The sequence below is a fragment of the Dendrobium catenatum genome, unplaced genomic scaffold (assembly GCF_001605985.2).
Source record: "Dendrobium catenatum unplaced genomic scaffold, ASM160598v2 fragScaff_scaffold_1615, whole genome shotgun sequence".
Taxonomy (NCBI): domain Eukaryota; kingdom Viridiplantae; phylum Streptophyta; class Magnoliopsida; order Asparagales; family Orchidaceae; genus Dendrobium; species Dendrobium catenatum.
In genome coordinates, this window is record NW_021320077.1 from 886987 (window position 1) to 906689 (window position 19703).

The 19703-nt window shown below is 32.5% G+C and overlaps 1 non-coding gene across 1 annotated transcript; it reads left to right on the top strand.

The window, feature by feature from the left end:
• The first annotated feature begins 6242 nt into the window (after positions 1-6242).
• Positions 6243-6349, top strand: LOC114581237. The gene has a single exon (XR_003703125.1). It is a non-coding gene; the product is annotated as a small nucleolar RNA R71 (small nucleolar RNA).
• Positions 6350-19703: the final 13354 nt, after the last annotated feature.

Consider the following 19703-nt stretch of genomic DNA (forward strand, 5'->3'; position numbering starts at 1 on the left):
GATGGAGTAGAACCTTTGGAACTATTGCTTAGAGAATATATATATTCTTCTACTCATCCTGAAGAACTAGTCATAGGAGACCCATCTAAATGTGTTAGAACTAAGCATGGACATAAGAAGGAAGTTAGTCATTCTATATTTATCTCTATAATAGAACCAACCAATATAGATCAAACCCTAGCTGATGAATTATGGATCCTAACAACACAAGAAGAGATAAATCAATTTGTTAGAAATGATGCATGGTAACTAGTCAAAAGATCAAAGGATTAGAGTGAGATTGGAATAAAATGGGTGTTCAAAAATAAAATAAATGACTCTTAAATAATGATAGATAAGGGAATAATCAAATTGAATGAATCAATTTTGAGGAAACCTTTACCCCTATAGCTAGACTAGAGGCCATCAAGGTTTTAATAGCTTTTGTCTACTTTAATGGATTTAGATTGTATCAAATGGATGTTAAGAATGTCATCCTGAATGGGGTGTTTAAAGAGGATATTTATTTTGAGCAACCCCTAGGCTTTAAAAATTAATAATTTCCAAATCATGTATTCAAATTAAAGAAAGCATTATATGGGCTAAAACATGCACCTAGAGTAAGATATGAATGGTTAAGCATAATCCTACTAGATAGCCTTTGTTAAGGGAAGCTTAGACACCGCCTTATTCCTAAAAAAGATAAGATAACAATTACTTATTATTCAAATTTATGTTGATGATGTCTTGTATGGTTTCTTAGATAAAAATCTTATGTAATGAATTTTTAAAAATAATGAGTAAAGAGTTTGAGATGAGCATGACATGAGAGTTAAACTATTTTCTTGGATTTAGTATAAAGTAGATGGATGATGGAACATTTCTTAGCTAATCTAAATAAATTAAGGTCATCCTTAAAAAAAATATGAAATAAAAAATGCTAAAGCAATAAATTCTCCCATGAGCTATATTATTTTGTTAGATAAGGACCCAAATGGAAAGTAAGTAGATCAAAAAAAGTGTAGGGGATAATAAGATCACTTATTCATTTGACTGCCAATAGATCGAATATAATATTTAGTGTGTATGTTTATGCTATATTTTAGGTTGTTCCAAAATAATCTCACATGACTACTATTAAGAGAATCTTTGGATACCTATTAGGCACCCAAAACCTAGGTATCTAATACCCTAGGCATAGTTCATCCTTTAAAATCATAAGATATTTAGATCCTAATTTTACAGGATGTATGGTAGATATGAAGAGTGCATCAGGAACTTTCCTATTTATTATCCAATTATTAGTTTCCTAGACCAGTAGAAAGTAGAACTCGGTAGCCCTTTCCACCGTTGAGGCAAAATACATTACTGTAGGAAGCTGTGCTGCTTAAGCCTTATGACTAAAGAAATAAATCTTAGATCTTAGACTACATGTAGGCACCATTTCCTATCATGTGTGAAAATGCTAATGCCATTTGCATATCCAAAAATCTAATTCAACAATCTTGCACAAAGCATATATATATTAGGCATCACATATAAGAGATCATGTAGCCAAGGGATTTATAAAATTACATCATATAGCTACTATAGACCAATCAGTATACATCTTCACTAAACCCCTAGCCTATGACACATTTAGCAACTTTAGCACCTTACATACATCTTCACACCCCTAACTCAGAATAAATTAGAATTTTGTTTATCATTTGAAAATTTTCATTCGTATATGTTATATTATATGTGTTTGTTTTTGTATGTTAATTTATGTGTTATCATTTTTGCATAGTTATGTTTAAAAGATGTTTTTTTTGATCATCACATACTCTCTCTTCACAAGATTAAAAAAAAATTTAAAAAAAATGGAAAATCAAAATTTAGATCATATTGTATGATCCACATTCGTACTATACGATATGACCATTTATGCATAAATCATAGAAATTAGCTAAATAATCATCCTCCATAAGTATAATTATTGATGATAATACTATACAAATAACACTTTGTAATGTATAATACATGTTAAAATCAATTTGGAAGAATTCAATTCAGCTAGTATGATCATAATTGCACTTCGTAATGTACAAACCTTGATTTGTACTGTATGATCCCCGCGTTAGAATTTATTAGGATGAATTCAATTCATTAGGTATGATGATAATTGCTCTTTATACTGTACGAACACCTGTCCGTATTGTACGATACATTTAGTTGAAAGTCATTTTAATGATTCATCAGGATTAACAAAATTCTTTAAGATCATCCAATATGATACTGGTCATACTTTACAGTTTGAACACCTTTTCCCAACAAAGTCATCCATATGATTTAAATCTCTTAATCGTACTATATAATCTCTAATTGTACTGTATGATGTTCTTAAATTTTATAAACTAGAGGGTTTATAAGTTTTTAATCCATTCAAATCCTTCTTTATCTACATTCCTACATTCATAATGCTTGGATTCTCTAATGGTCGGTGGAAGTAAATGTGGTCAAATGACCCAAGGAAGCTCCTCTTCCTCTTGTCTCTTCGATAATTAATTTCTATCCACTAAAGGGAAAGATTCCTACTATAAATTCAAAGAGGCTCACACCACTCCTTCCAGAATCCCAAAGCTCATGATTGTGTCAATAATACTCCACTTCTTTTCTGAGTCACCTATTTCATAATGACAAATACTAAATTTGATGAAGCTCGAATGATTATTGACTATATCCAAAACATGACTCTAATTCGACATCCATATACAATAAGAAAGTAAAATGTCGCACTAGGATATGTCATAGTCTATGTCTTAGATAAGAAATACCAAATCACCTACCCTACCCATCTCGATAATTTTTCCATTTTCTATATGTAAACCTCCTTTTATACTTTTCCATTTGGGGCAAGAGCATGACGAGCCAGATTTTGATGAAGAAGGGGAAGATGCTCCTATAGGTGGACCTACACCACAAAATGCACCACCACTAATACCACCACCTGCACCTGCCAACCTTGCCTACCCTCATGAAGAAATAATTTAGAGGCTCGGGAGATTTAAAACTCAACTAGATTATCACATTCAATAATAACAGCAACAACACAAGGAAGAAATGGGATGGTTTGGAAAAATATTTTCCAAAATTGAAGATCAATTCGCCTCCATCCATAATTATTTTTAATAGTCACCACCACCACCACCTGATCAGGACCTATCTTACTTTTAGTTATTGTTTGTTGTGTTTTATTATTTTTATGTCTAGTAATGTATAGCTTTTTTTTTTTGTGTTCCTACACTTTTTGATGATGTTAAAATGGAGAGTGAGGGGGAGTTTAGGAGAAAAGAATTTTATTTTACCTCTCAACCAAAATTATTTGTCATAATCAAAATGGGAGAGATTGTTATTATCTAGGATCACTAGTCTATGATTTTAATGATGAAAAACATTATTGATTAAATTGTTATTTTTATGAATAAATATTATATAAATATATATATATATATAGTATGTGAGCACTAACATTGTTGGGAAAATATACATTGCTCAAGGCTATTGGAAACTCAACATTGGGAAAAATATGATATAAGTAAAAGAGTATGTACTTTTAATTTATTTTATTTTCTATTTCTAGAGTCTGGCCATAAAAGAGTGTATGAAATTGGGTAATCATGCACACATACAAGGGGAGTAAGAAAAATTTGAAGTTAAAATTTTTTGTACTAATCATATTGTGCGACTTATAATCAAATTGTACGATCAATTATATGGAGAATGAGTTTAACGACTAATTGAATATTTAATTTTTGTGAATTAATCATATTATATGATTTGTTATGATCTAAAAACCTTAGCACTAGATAAATTAAGTAGATATTCAAAATTTAAATTTTGAACTATATTTGTATTGTATGATGTGATTCATACTATATGAAAATTTTGTAATAATACTTAAATTAACCCGTGAAATTAGTCATTCAAATCGATTTAATTAATGCTATATGATTTTAATTATATTATACAATTGATGGAGATGAAGTTTGGTCATCCCAAAGATCATACCTAACCAAACCATGCTTTTTGAACTTATCATATTGTATGAAGTTCACATCATACAAGACAAATCATTAAAAATTATCTAACTATACTATACGATGATAGTAGTATGGGATAATTGACAGAGATGATTTCCAATCATCCCAAGAATTATATTATACGAATAGATAGAAATTAAATAGATTATACTGGATGAACATAGGATCATATTGTACGATGTGTCTGAAAAGTTGAACAGGTCATCTGAAATGATTATTCATATCATATTGGATGGAACTAGCTTTTTAAATGATCATACTATATGACTATATATCATATTGTATGAACAGAAGACAGCTCACATAAATTTTAAGATTTTTGAAGCTCATTTCTTAAGAAACTCTTATAAATTCATTTTTAAAGTGAGAGAGGATAATGTGAATACTGAAGGAACTTTGAGAGAGGTGCTTTTGAGAGGAAACTAGGGTTTGATAGGAAGGAGAAGGTAATGTTGAATATGAGGGAGAAGGAGTATGAGGAGATCACATGGTTACTCTGGGCTAGCTACACCCTTACTTCTTCTGTGGCCTTGGTGAATCCTTGAAGGATCTCTTCATAGAGAGGCTTTTAAGTCCAGTTTCATGGTACTTTGCCTTCTCCAAGAGGGAGAAAATGATTGGAGGTGCTCTACCTTTTCCAGGAGGGAGAGAAAGATTGGAGGTATGCTACCTTCTCTTGGAGGGAGAAAAAATTTGGGTTCTCTACCTTCTCTAAGAGGGAGAAAAAAGATTCAAGGTTCGATGCCATCATTAAGAAGGTGACATAGCTTCTGGCACTCTGCCACATCAGATTTGGTGAAATTGAGTCTGTAAGAGCTTCTCCATCTTGCTATGGCAGTAAAAGGAGAGTCACTTAGTCTTAGTGCAACACATGAAGTGGAAGACTCTAGGAAGAGTACGTAGGTCAAAGTTGATCGAGTCACTATAAAAATTTCTGGTGCGCTATTTCATTTTTTGCAATTTAACTTTCTTATAATTTTTTATCTTTGCAAGTTGAGTTTATTGGTTTCAATCTTATCAATCAACTATATTGAGTTTAAAACTTTTTTCCACAAGAATATTTGCATGTGTTAAAAAATTAACAAAAAAAAATTATATAAATTGTTTCTGCATGTTATTTTGTATAATCTGTATGAATCATGTTTTTAAGTTATTTAAAGTATTACTCTTGCTTAGGGATTTTTTAAAATTATCAATTCAACCCCCCCCCCCCCCCCATCCCCCCCCCCCCCCCCCCCCTCTTGGTGCACCACAGGCTAGTTATGTGAGGTTTATTAACCTTCTCGAACTTTCACAACCCAACCTTCATTTATTCCTAGATTCTTTAGCACAGTTTATCCCTAGATGTCCACGAACTTAAAGGAACCAAAATCCCCTACTTGGATTTGTTCTCTAGAGGTAAATTTCAAGCATGAGATCCTAAGTTTAGGGGTCCAAACCTTTATGAATAAAATCTACACTCCACTACCATTTAACTATTTGATGGGTGAGTTTCCTCATATAACTAACTACCATAACTAAATTATAAAATTTCTTATTATAGTAGTTTATCTTTGTAGTTGGATACCCATTTAAAAAAATTAAAACATCTAATAAAGGCTTTTTTCCTTAATTTGATTATTTGAATTAAGTCTAAGTGGATTATTTGGCCTTAGATTTTCATAGTTCTGAGGAGGTGGGTTCTAATTTCCTACTTGGTTTAGTTGACAAGAATTCTTGTTATTACCCCCATTTTGACTACAACTCTAATCAAAGTTAGGGTGATTTTTTAACCTAGGTTGTAAGTATTAGAGAAAGGGTTATTTTTTTTATTATTGATGGCATTTAATAATTCAATTCTTGATGCATTTGGGTCACTAAATGATCCATACACACTTTCTTTTATTGGTACAGTTGTGTATAGGGATGAACTAACTCCAATGTTATCTAGCTTTTTAGGTCTTGTTGATACGTATGAAGTAACATTTTTATAAAGTGTCAGACTCATACACACTAGCTACTTTCTTAAGGTTTACTCTCTCATATGGCCATTACAAATCACTATTGGGAATTTATTTAATCAAAGCATCTGCTTTATCATAGGGTTTGGAAATCAAACATCCTCCAATAATTACATCTATAATGGATATAATATAATCTACAAGACCATTATAGAATGTATGAATAATAAGCCAATCGAATAATACATGTTGGGGGCACTTCCAACGTAATTCCATGAATCTCTCCTAAGCTTCATAAATTGATTCTTCATTTTGTTGGGTGAATAAGATAATGTCATTTTTAAGTTTTACAGTTTTGGATGATGAAACATACTTATATCAAAATTTTTGAACAAAGTCATTCATGGTGGTGATTGTTCCTAATGATAAAGATTTCAACCACATATTAGCACTTTCTCTTAATGAGAATAGAAATAACCTAAGTGTAATGGTGTTATCAGAGACACCATTATACTTAAATGTAGCACATATCTCCAAGAAACTGCTATATATAGGTTTCGATCTTCAACAGGGGTTCCCCCGAACTAAGAATTTTCTACCATTTGGATGATTATAGGTTTTACCTCAATGTTGTTAGATTGAATATTTGTTTTATTAATACTTTTATGAATACCATAAACCATAGGTTTAGCATATTCTCTAAGTAGTCTAGGTTGGTTATTCTCCTAAATTGGGTTAGAAATTTTTACATAGTTTTGTGATTTTACTATATTTTCTGATTTTTAAAAAGTTCCTTAAATTTCAAAATGAAATAAAGTTTCTCCTCCTTTTTCCCTATTATTTATGTAATAGAAACACACACAATAAGAAAAGGGTAAAGCTCAAAATAGTTGAACAATTGAAATTCAAAAATACTAACTTTTAACAAAATATAATAATATAACTAACACAAAACTTGTCAAATAAAGATTAGGATAAGATTAAATCACTAATTCATTCAATAATATAAAGTGCAATAAATGATAATGAACTAAAATTGTTGGTAATGGCGCAAAAAATAAAGATAGGCAGACCTCACACTACTATTCTTTTAATTATATTTTACTATAATTTAGTGTAGATCATGTTCTACAAAAGTATATGCATCATTTCAACTAATAAAGTGATAAGAAAAGTATCATTCCCATCATGATTGGAATTACCCTAAGGTCACCCTAGTACTGCCTATATGAACTACTTAATTTATATTGTTAATCAAATAAGAAGGCATGCAATTAAAATTTAAAAGCTACATATTCAAGAGATAATCTACAATTAAAATACTTTTGACCTATGATTTTTAAAATACATGTATGTAATAAATAGAATTTTCTAAATGTTGCTATGAATTAGAGCATAACTACCCCTCATCTCTATCGAGTTTGTTAGACTATTAGCTAAGATTTCTCTCAACTCCAATTTTAATATCATGTTAAGCACCTATAACCTTAACCACCATATATTTATGAATGATAAAGTTACATTTTAAAACCCTAGTTGTTCTTCTGCTTCTCTGTTGAGGCTGTAGATCACACTAAAGTTTAAATTTAAGGACTCTACATAAACTAAATTTATCATGGAGGATTTTAAAATGGCCTTAAATAATAAAAGTAAACATAAATATGATCTAAAGTAGAACATACTTTCTAAAATATCATACTCCTAGAGAAAAACTTTTAGAAATATAGAGGTATATTAAATAAAATACAATTAATTATAATTTATAAAATAAAAGTACAAGAGATAAGTAAGGATCAAATCAGCTAAAAATCCTTCACAACATAATTATAGACTCGTTGCACTTCTTCCTTCTCTCTCTAGACTTGTACTAGACTAATATAACATGAATAAATGGCTAGCGCCCACTAGAAGTAGCCTCACATATACACACACACTCTCCCTCGTACCTTTGCAACTAGCTAACCCCCTTACATGACATATAAGCACCCTATTTATAGATATTTTAAATAACATAATTGATGCCATGATGCTGACCTAGTAGCACTATGGTGCAACAAAATCGACATGTTAGTACACCATTCATCGCATATGTTTGCTGGTGTTGGAAAATAGAACATCATCGATTCAAGTTGGGGACCCCTATTTTTGTTATTGATGCTATATTGAGAATAAAGTAACATATCAGGAGAAACACAATATTTTGTAATGGATTCAACTATAAAATTAAAGTTTTATAAAATATCAATTCTATGATAAAAAATAATTTAAATAACATATCATCTTGAGAGATGAATATGAAATTTTATAAAAAGTGTTTGAAAAGAGAAATGAATCTATTAAATTTGTCATCCTTATAATCAAATACATCTAAGATAATAGTTAGCATCTAAAAAGTTGAATGTAAAATTCTATGAGGGACTTATGAACAAGGATGAATTTTTGAAAAATTTTAATAATTATACTATGATATATAATGGAAAGAATATTTTGTTATCTTAAGAAATAACGATGATATTGAATAAAAGCATTTAAAAGTAAAAGTGTGTTTTGAAAAAGACCATCTACACTCCTAGAGATTTTTCTCCAATTTTATAAGAATAAGATAGGCTTAATTTTTGATCTGGAGGTTCCATAAGGGCAAGCTTTTATGGTTAATTACATCTTAAGAGGGGTACTCTTAAGAAAGCTCTTCATTGAAGTAGTGATTTATTTCAATTGACACAATTTAAGAAGAATATAGAAGTGGGAATTTCTAAAATAGTAAACTCAACATTGAATAGATCTTAGTGAGCCAAGGAGTGAAGTAGTTGACATAAAAATATAAAAAACTCAAAGGTAACCCAAGTCTATGTTATTTTGAGCTTTATAGTTTAAAATGGAAATTTATTATTAAGTTGAAATTTTATTAAAATGGTCAAATGAAATTCTTAAAGGTTGAAGACTTATGATTTTGGGTCGACCTTAGAACCTAGAACTGAAGTGAATTACTATAAAGTAGCAACTCAAACCTAATCTAATGATATGTAGAATAAGGAAATGGGCCTTACATCTTTAACTATTGGAAAAAGTTTTGGGAATGCCCAAAACTTCTTGACTTATATTCCTTTCAGGAATAGTAATGCAAGCTATAACTCATAATCACTTTTGAAACATTATTTTAAGTTTCATATAATGCAAGATAATTGCAATGTTGTTATTATTTAACTTTTTGGAAATAGGGCTGACATGTAAGTAATTCCTAAATGGCCCCTAACCATGAGGGATGGATTTATGATTCTAATGCTAAATACAATTAAATTTTATTTTCTTTAACTGGTTTCTAATACAATACATGCTAATACACTCAATGTGATAAATCAAAACATTTAATTTTAAAAAGGCTTAAAAATAGGTTTTATCCTCAAAGAGCATAATTCGCTTGAGTCAGAACTACACCATCATAGGTGAGGTGATATGTTCACGCCTACAAGAAGGAAGATGTCTAGTTTTTGCGGCTAATTTATGTTATAGAAGTTAGAGAGAGAAGCTCTGAGAGAAAATTTGTTTTTGCGACTGATTTTCAAATTTTGATTACGCGGGTTTTCTGTACAAGCTTATGGAGACGGAGGGTCGCCAGCCACCCATCTCCGGTGGCTCTGTGGAGGCTTGGTACTCCACCATTGGTAATTCTCATGGAGCAGTTCGGTCATTTTCCTCATCTCTTCCTGCATTCGGAGACATCCATCCAAGCTTTGCTCAAGGTTCAAAGGAAAAACTTTGTACGGGAATGCCGTTAGTAATCAATGAAGGAGGATCTATTATGCCTTCCAAAAAAGCTCCTAAAGTGGAAGGGAAAGGAAAAGCTATGATAGCTGATAATGAAGCAATTGTGCATCTGAGAAAAGTGGAATTCCTAGAATTTTACATATTGGTGAAGCTTCTCCATCATCAAAGTCATTTCCTAAGCTGGTGATAGAAGAAAATACAAGCAATGGTATAGAACCTATTTTACAAAATGCCTCTATAAAGATGAATGGTGTAGACCATAATCTGGGTCATGCTGTGGTTGAAACAAAAAAGGTCTCTCTGGAAAATGTTGATACAGTAGACACTGTAATCCAAGACTTAAATAAATCTGACTTGGAGCAAGTACGTGAATGCAACAATGGAGACTTGGGATTGTGCAAGGAATATATGAATGAGGTTACAGAAAGACCAAAACAAATTAACCAATAGAATGGTTGGAGCAAGAAGGAACATATAAAGGTAGCTCATCTAGAATTGGGAGATTTTTTATCACAAGATGGAGCTACAGTTAAACTAAATGAAGACAAGGTGATGGAAAATTCTAAAAGACTTCAAAACTCAATTGTGATCAAGGTTTTTGGTAGCAAAACTCCTTTTCCTGTGGTTAGTACCAAACTCAGAAGGCAATGGGCTTCCTATGGGAAGTTCCATCTAACAATGTTAGGATTGGATTGGGTGCTTTGTTCCTTTTATGATAAAGAATCAATGGAGGCAGTCTACTCTAATGGCCCTTGGTTTGTAAATGGCAAGATCATTGGGATGGACAAGTGGTCTGCAAGCTTCAATCCGACATCCTTAAAAGGCTTGAGTGCTCCTATTTGCATAAGACTTCCTGGCCTCCCACTTCATTGTTGGGATGAAATCAACATTTGCAGAATTGCTTCTATGGTTGGAAAACCCCTCATGATTGACGGCAATTTGTTTCAATGGGGTAGAAGGGAGTTTGGAAGGGTTTGTGTTCGCCTTAATTTGGACACTAACTTACCCATGGGAATTTGGGTGGAAGAAAGCTTGGGCAATTTTTTTCAAAAAATAGAGTATGAAAGGCTTCCAGATTTATGTTTTTGTTGTGGGAAAATTGGCCATAATAAAAACTCTTGCTTGAAAAAACAACCAAATGAAACTAATGTTTCAAAGGTAGCTGATGAGATTTCAATGGAATTGGCTGATGGCAACTTGAATGAAAGTAAAACAGCAAAAGTAGTAGCTCCAAATGCAGAAAAAATTTGATATGGCCCCTGACTTCAGGTCAATTATGGCAGAAAAAGAAATTTTATAAACTCTAGCGGGAATTCCTTCTCCTGGGTTAACAAGCATAATGTTGTAAACATAGCTGCTGCTGGTAGTAACCATCATGTATGGAAGGCAATAGAAGCTGTGAAAACATCTAATGTGGAGGATTCTGGTAATCATACAGAGGAAGTCATTCTAGATCCTCAATCCAAAAAGGAGGACCACCCAGCATTCCAAGATGTTAAAGGTATGAATGTTCATTCCTCTAACATTATCTCTGTTAACAAATTTAGAATCCTGGATGATTTAGTAGAGGAAGGTGAAATCACATCTTCAAAAGAGGTTAAGAACTCATTGTGTAGATAAGGGAAGATTATTACAAGTCTTAGAAGTAAATAATGTCAGCAACAAAGAACTCAAGTTGAGTAATGAAACTAAGGATGGAGGATTATCTACCACTAAGAGGAAAGGTACTAAACAGTTAAAATGTTTAGGCCCTATTAACATTACTCCTAGAAGTAGGAGACCTTATAATTAAATCAAAGATAAGTTGGGGTCCTCATCCCCTCTTATTCAATGAACTCATCCATAGCATTTTGGAATTGTATAGGAGCTAGGAAGAGAAGAGCTTCTCTACACTTGAAAGAGTTTGTTAAAGAACATGGGGTCTTTTTTATTGGTTTAATGGAAATCAAAATCACTTCTTTTGAAAGAAAAGATGTGGATCAACTTATTGGTTATGAATGGGAATTTTTTCATGTTCATTCAGAAGGGATTTCAGGAGGTATTCTTGTGATTTGGAGATCAAACAATGCTTCTTTTCAGGTTTTAGAATCTTCTCCACAATTCATTGTGGGGGACTTGGAGGTGCTCAATAAAGGTGCATGGAGGATGGTTTCAATTTATGGAAACAAGGAGGTTTATGTAGGGAGAATGCTTTGGGAAAGACTGGAATTCTTTGCCTCCAAGGAGGTACCTATGATCATAGGAGGAGACTTCAATTGTATTCTAATATGTGATGACAAGAGGGGAGGGACAAGATTCAAACTTTCCATTGGAACCAAAGAAATTAAGACCTTCCTTGCAAACAATGACTTCCATGAATTAGGATTTGTGGGGCCTAAATTCACATGGTGCAACAATAAGAAAGGTGTGGATCATATCCTTGAGAGACTAGACAGATGTTTCATAAACCCAGCTGCTCTATCTACTAATAATCGTTTCCTTGTAAGGCATTTGGCTCAGGTGGCTTCAAACCACTGTCCGATCTTATCAAACCTTACAGTTCACCAAGCATGCAAGAAGATCCTAAGGTATGATGGTGTTTGGGCCTCTAACAAAGCTTCTGTGGCTGTGGTGGAGAAAGTTTTGAGAAGAAATTATAAAGGCAATTAAACCATTATTCTAAATAGTAAACTTGAAAACTCTCTCAAGGCTCTATATTTTTGGAGCAAGGCAAAGATGCAAAATCTTTTATCCCTCAAGAAGGAATTGCTGATTCAAATAGAGGAGCTTCAATTGAAGGAAGTCTATGAAGGAGATTTATCGGAAGAAGATTGCTGGATGCTGAAATCAAAGGTTGAAGAACTAAATTCTACACTGGCCCGGCTAGACACATGGTGGAGACAAAGAGCTAAGGTAAAGTGGATGATGGAGGGAGATCGAAATTCATATTTTTTTCAAGCATATGCCTCATCTAGAAGGAATTCTAAATTCATTTCTAAGATTAAGAATGGAGTGGGGGAAGTGGTGGAAGAACAGAATCTTATTCAAAATGTCTTGACTTAACATTTCAAGGAAAAATGGAGATATCGTTGTTGCAGTCTAGAAGATTGTTCAACCACTTGGAGCTGCCTTGATGAGGAAGATAGAAGTAATCTAAGAAAAGAGTTCACGGTTGAAGAAATGGCTGAAGCTGTCAAGCAAACCGGTAACAACATCTCCCCAGGTATAAATGGTATAACCTTCTCATTTTTTAAAGCCTATTGGGAGATAATCAAAATTGATTTATGGAATGCCTAAAGAGTTTTTTTGAAACTTTTGTTATGGATCCCAAATGGAAGGAGACAATAATTGTATTAATTCCCATAGTTAGTAATCCGTTAACTCCCTTTAATTATAGACCAATTAGCTTATGTAATTCGGTCTACAAATTGGTGGAAAAAAATCTTATGAATAGACTGACCCCTATCATGCCTAAATTGATCTCTGAAGAGCAAGCAGCTTTCATCAAGGGAAGATCATTATCTGATCATGTGGTAATAGCTCAAGAGGTCATGCATAAATTAAGGATTTCTAATTCTTTAAAAAGCTTTATCTCTTTCAAAGTTGACATGGAACAAGCTTATGATTTCATGGGTTGGTTAACCTTGGAAAAAGCTTTGAACTACTTTGGTTTTCCTTGGTACTTCTCTAAACTAATTTTAGAATGTATTCAAAATACTAAATTCTCTATTTTCTATCAATGGTAGCTTGTCAAATTGGATAGATGGACATTGTGGATTTCAGAAAAGGTTTGTCCTGTCTCCATATCTCTCATTACTATAGCACTATTCCAATTTATTGTGACAATACTATGCTATTGCATTCCCAAAAAATCCTATTCAACATTCTAGAACCAAAACACATTGACATAAGGTGCATCATTTCATAAGAATCATGTAATCCAAGGAGAAATTTGAAACTTACTCATGTTTCAACTGAAAATAAACTTGCAGACCATTTTTAACCAGAAACCTTTAGCCCTTTTGATACCTTCATACTTAAGAAACAAGGCCTTGTTGTAATTGATTGAATGCTTTAAATAAAAATGTTTTTCCAACATTGAGTATTATGTTTTCTAGTTTATTGTTTTTTTGTTTTGTTTTTATTTGTTGAATTTTTTTGTGTGTTTGAATTTGAATTTATTTTAGAGTCTGTGGTTTTGTACTTTGTTTTCATGTGTTGTTGAATTTTGTTTTTGATTTTCTTTAATAAAAATTCAAAAACCAAAAAATTTGTAGAAATTCGTCCATGATGAAATTTTTTTCGTACTGGACGACTTGTGTGGAAAATTCAGTTCGGCTGTATCTGATATTATTGAAATGATCCTGTAATCCTTTTCCAATAAAATATCAAATATATGTTGTAGTTATTTTGATCTTTGGTTGTTTGAAATGTGTTTATTTCTTATGAATTTCATTAGTCTTTTTAATCCTAATTTGCTTAAATAGATTGTGATTTAAGATATAATTTACATTAGAAAATCTAGTCTTTCTAAATTTAAAATTTGTTTATAACTTGTACATAATTATAGAATTTTTAATCTCATATATTCATTTAACTACATAAAAGTTAATATTATTATTGCAATAGATGTTTTCTTATTTTGTATTTCTTGCCTCAAGTGATATTTTATGTACTTAGAAAAATTTAAAATCTTTAGATTTATTTAATCTTGGAAAAGAAATGTTTCAACTTACTCCTGAAAATTGCTACCAAAGAGTTACAAAAACAAAAGGAATGCCGCAAAGGTTCGCATATTATGAGAAAAAATAGGCACACAAATTCAGCCAATGTCAAAAGATGCACAAAAATATGCCCAAAAATTTGAAAAGATGCGCAAAGCGCCACATGTGGTAATTCTCTTCTTTCCACAATTCTTATCAATCTACTTAATTCAAATGATCTTATGTTCATTTACATTCTATTGAACTTTTGAAATATACGATTTTTATTCATCTCTCTTTAAATGATTTTCTATATTTCAAAATGTTACTAAATTGAATCATGATTTTTGATACAATTCTTCTTACTTACAATTTATATTCACTTCTTAAATTTCTATGAATTTCTATGATTTTTACCTAATGTTATTAGTTTTAGAATTGCATACCTTTATTTGGGGGGGTCCCACTTGCGCACCATTTTAGTATTAAATTTTCAAAATGGAATATTCATTATAATTACTTACATTTCTTGTGGTATTTTCTTCTTCCGACTTTTTTTTTGTTGTCAAAAAGGGGCGAGAAAATTATTGTGTTTGTATGTTTTTGTTTTTGCATTTTGATTTGTATTTGGACTTTGTGTATGACTTTGTGTTCTATGGCTTGTGTTTAATTTTGTTAAAAAATTTTTGGAAAAACAAAAATTTGTTCTTTCTTCAAAATGCCTCCTTTATTTTCATGTATTCATACAATTCAGGGGGAGTTTAGGAGATTTTGTTTTAAATTGAAATTCATACAAAACAAATAATGTTTTGCCATCATCAAAAAGGGGAGATTGTTAAAATAGTTGCTATTTTGCATACTTTTACATTTTTGCAAACTTGTATAGTTTTTGATGAGATTCCAAACATTATTGTTCAAATGTGTAGTTATCTCCTAACAATTTAGAAGATTTGTAAATTTTGTCTTGTGTGTACTAACATTTCAGGATAATATCAAACCCAGCTAACGAAACTTCAAATTCAATTCAACATGAGAATTAAGTGTGAATTTGAAAGCTTGTACTTTTCTTGAATTAAATTTGAATAGGAGTGGATGTGTAAATGAGTGTATAGAAACAGTGCAACCACCAGAAGGAGGTACTTAAAGAATTTACAACGATTGTACGAGGGACATATTATCGTACGGATGATCAGACAGTTACTCTAATTGAGCAATAGAACGAAATAGGAACTGCTGGAAAATTTTCTAAGTCCTTTCGTCGGAGACGAAATTAAATATCGTCAGGAGCGACTTGTTCTGTAAAATTTTCTGTCAGACGAAATTAATTATCGTCAGAAAACGAGTTTCTCTCTATAGAAATTTGTTGTCCAACAAAATTAATTATCGTCTCCAGAGACGATCTGGTCTCTATAATAATTTTCATTCCAGACGAAATTAATTATCCAGGACTGATCGTGGTCTCTGTTAAAAATTTTGTCCAGACGACCCAATTTTCGTCCCAAACGATAACCGACTTAGGAACCGGTTTTCAGCAGTTTTCTGAACCAACCTAGTAATAAATCGTTCCGTGACCGACGCAGAATAGTTTACGCAGACGACTATCACTGCTGTTCGAAGACATTTTGTACACATATACAAAGGGTCTTTATTCAAATCATTTAAGTAAAATCGTCTAGGAACGATCCACGATCGTACGGATGGATCCACTGCGTTACAGAATTGAAAACTTGCAGTTTCTTGGGCGGTTTTTTTATCTTTTATCTATAAATTAGTTCCAAATTAGATTGCCACCATCATCTTTTTGTCATTGATCTTCGTGCCTCTTGAGAGAATAAGCAAGGAAAGAGTGAAGATGATCAAGGGAGCGATTTCTACCACTGGAGCGTGAAAGCTTAACTGGATTCAAAGTAAGAATCTTCTACTTTGTGAATTGGGATGATTTCACTCTTTCTTCCCCTTCATATATTTTTGTGAGAAGATTTCAGGAGATCACGGTTCGTGCCGGACACTTGGAGAGGTAAATAGCCGAAGGGTTCGCTTGCTTCACTTGGAGAGGTAAATAGCCGAAGGGTCGCTGCCTACACTTGGAAGGGAATATGCCGAAAGGTTCCTGCCACGACTAGGAAAGTGTGAAAGGATGAGGTTCTCTGCAACACCTGGGGATTATGTTGAAAGAGTACGGACGGTTCTTGCAACACGGGGATGTGTCAAGATGACGTTCTCTGCCACACCCGGGTATGGGAAAAGAGTGTGTTGTAAAGGCTATCCGCCTTTGCTGTGGGTGCAAAAGAGAGTCACTATTGATATTAGTTGCAATACTCGATGGTGCCTCTGGGGAGTGGATGCAGGTCTGGTTTTAGACCGAACCACTATAAATTTGGTGTCATTTACTTTACTGTTTTTATATTTCTGCATTTTATTTTTTAGTTTTAAAAACTCTGTGGTTGAAAAACATTTTCTACAAAATTTAAAAGAAACAATTTTATTTCGGTTCAACATATTTTTAAAAGAGGGCTTAAAATTTTTAAACTACCAATTCACCCCCCCTCTTGGTAGCCTTGGGACATTAACTTAGGCTTAATAACCTAATTACTAGACTCAACGCGTAGATGATGTGATAATCATCTCGGAAGCTACTCTCAAAGCAACCAAGGAGATAAAATCTATTTTGGCCAGTTTCTTCAACTGGATAGGTTTGTCCGTCAATATAAGTAAATCTTTTATGATTTTCAGCAAAAATGTAAGAAGGAGGAGGAGGAGGTCTATTAGCCGAGTGATGGGATTCGAATCAGCAAAACAGTTAACTTATCTTGGAGTTAAACTTGACATGAGAAGGTTAGTCAAAGAAGACTTTCATTTCATTATTGATAAAGCCTTGAAATTGAAAAGCATTTGGGGTGGAAGAATGATTTCGTTGGCTGGAAAGGTCCTGCTAACAAAAACTGTTTTGTTATCTTTCAGTACATTTCATTGCACTAATTCCCTTGTTCCTAAAAATATTCTTGATGAAGTAGACAAAATTTGTAGAAGTTATATTTGGAACAAATCTAACGGTAGAAATGGCATTCATTATGTCAATTGGTTCACTATGTGCTTGCCAATCAAATGGGGAGGTAGAGCTCTTCATCTTGTTATACTAAAGTTGTTCCACTGAGATCCAAAATTGCGTGGAGATATTTGAATGATAAAGATTCCTTTCTTCACAAAGTTTTTTATCCTAAGTATGGAAATATGTTGGAAAAGCTTGATAGTAAAAATTTGGGTTCTCCAGCTTGGAAAATCCTGAAGATGGGAGGCAAGGCGTTAAGGCCACTTATCAGATGGAGGATGGCTAATGGGAGTGACATTGATGTTGTCAATGACATATGGATCTTGGAAAAAAAAATTGACAAATGACCAACCTTTATTACACCTATAGACTGCAGCAGATTCACTGTTTCCAACTTCTTCCATAATGGAAGTTGGGATGTGGAAAACATGAGAAGATTCATGGGGGAAAATTTGATTAATCTTATCTTACAGATCATTGCACCAAGCGGGTTGAAGGAAGATTCTAAGGAACTTATATACCAGTAGAATGGAAGATCCTTATCTTCCATGGTTTTTGAATTTTCAGTGAATCAAACAGAACTAAACCGGTTTTGGAATTGGATGAAGAAAGCCAAACTAAACCCGAAGGTAGAGACACTTTGGTGGAGAATTTTCAACAATGGCCTTCCTACTTACTAATTCCTTGAACATAGAAGATTACAAAGGGATAATCTATGCCCAAGGAGCTGCAATGCAATTGAAGACAGAGACCATATTGTAGTTAACTGTGAGAAGCTGAAGGAAGTTCTTAAACATATCAAGGAGTGGGGATTTGTATTTCAGGATTTCCAATCTTTGGCAGATTGCTGTAAGCATCTTTCAACTCAAACTCCCTTCTTAATTAATCTTTACTGTTCGGTGGTGTATTTCACTTGGAAATCAAGAAATAATTTTACACATAATTGGAAGGAAGATAGATCTTTGATCATAGCTTCCAAAGCAATAAGTAATACTTCATTCTCTACTTATGGGAATGGAAGAATTTCGGGTATATGGGATGTCAACCAACCTTCTAGGTTGTCTAATCCTCATTGGCATCCCCCTCCAACCGATTGGCTTAAAGTAATGTAGATGCTACAGTACTTTCTTCATACAAAGCTGGAATTGGAGGAGTGTTCTGTGATCATAAAGGAAGATTCCTACTAGCATTTGGGAAACAATATATACATTGGGATATATCTGCTTTGGAATTATTGGCCACACAATCTAGCAAGGAGATGTTAAAGGATTGGATGTTTAAATACATGGAAATAATCATAGAAGGTGATAATATCAATGTCATAAAGCTCTTGAAGGAGGCCAAGCAAAACGGAGATACAAGGTATGGAAATATTCATATGTTTAATGGATTTAATAACGTCATTTTCAATTGTGTTGATAGATGTTGTAATAAGTTAGCGGACTTTTGTGCTAACTATGGTAACTTGTCTTCTTTTATTTGGGACGATGTTAGTATGAATAAGATTCCTCCTTTATTTATGCCTATATTAAAGGAGGAATCAACTGTTATTAGTCTTTAGTCTTGTAATAGCTTTTTATCGCTTTCTTTAATGTTATTTTATGCATTCTCCTCAAGCAGGAAGATGTCTAAGAAACAATGGGAGAATTTCATATGAACATGAGATCCCAAGAGGTTCCCAACTTACTTTTTATACTAATTATCTTTTTATATTGTTATTCCTAAATTTAATTATTTAGTTAGGAGTAAGAGAATTTTTTTTATTCTTAAGAGGTTAAGCAAAAATCTATAAAAATATCACATAAATAAATAAACCTAAAATATATAGGATTTTTAGTACTCATAAAAAGAAAATACACTAAAGTAATGAATAAATAAATAAAATATCATATCTAATGTGGCAAGTGCCACTTAATAGAAAGCAAGGCTTGAAGAAAGAAAAGATAGCTAGGCTCTCCACCGACAACTACCTTATTTTTAAACTTAAAAATGATGCAAGAAGTCTTTTTGCAAAGTGGATTGGTTTGTTTACTAGTCTTCAAGTCTTTTGCCACCTATCATCCTTTTGAATGGGTTTGAAAAGGAAGAAATATCTTAAGTAGGGAAGATATTCTTTATTTTTTGGATCATAAATATTTGGATAAACAAACCAATTCAAATAAATACTTTAAAAACTCTTGAATTTGAATTAGATTTTTAAAATTGA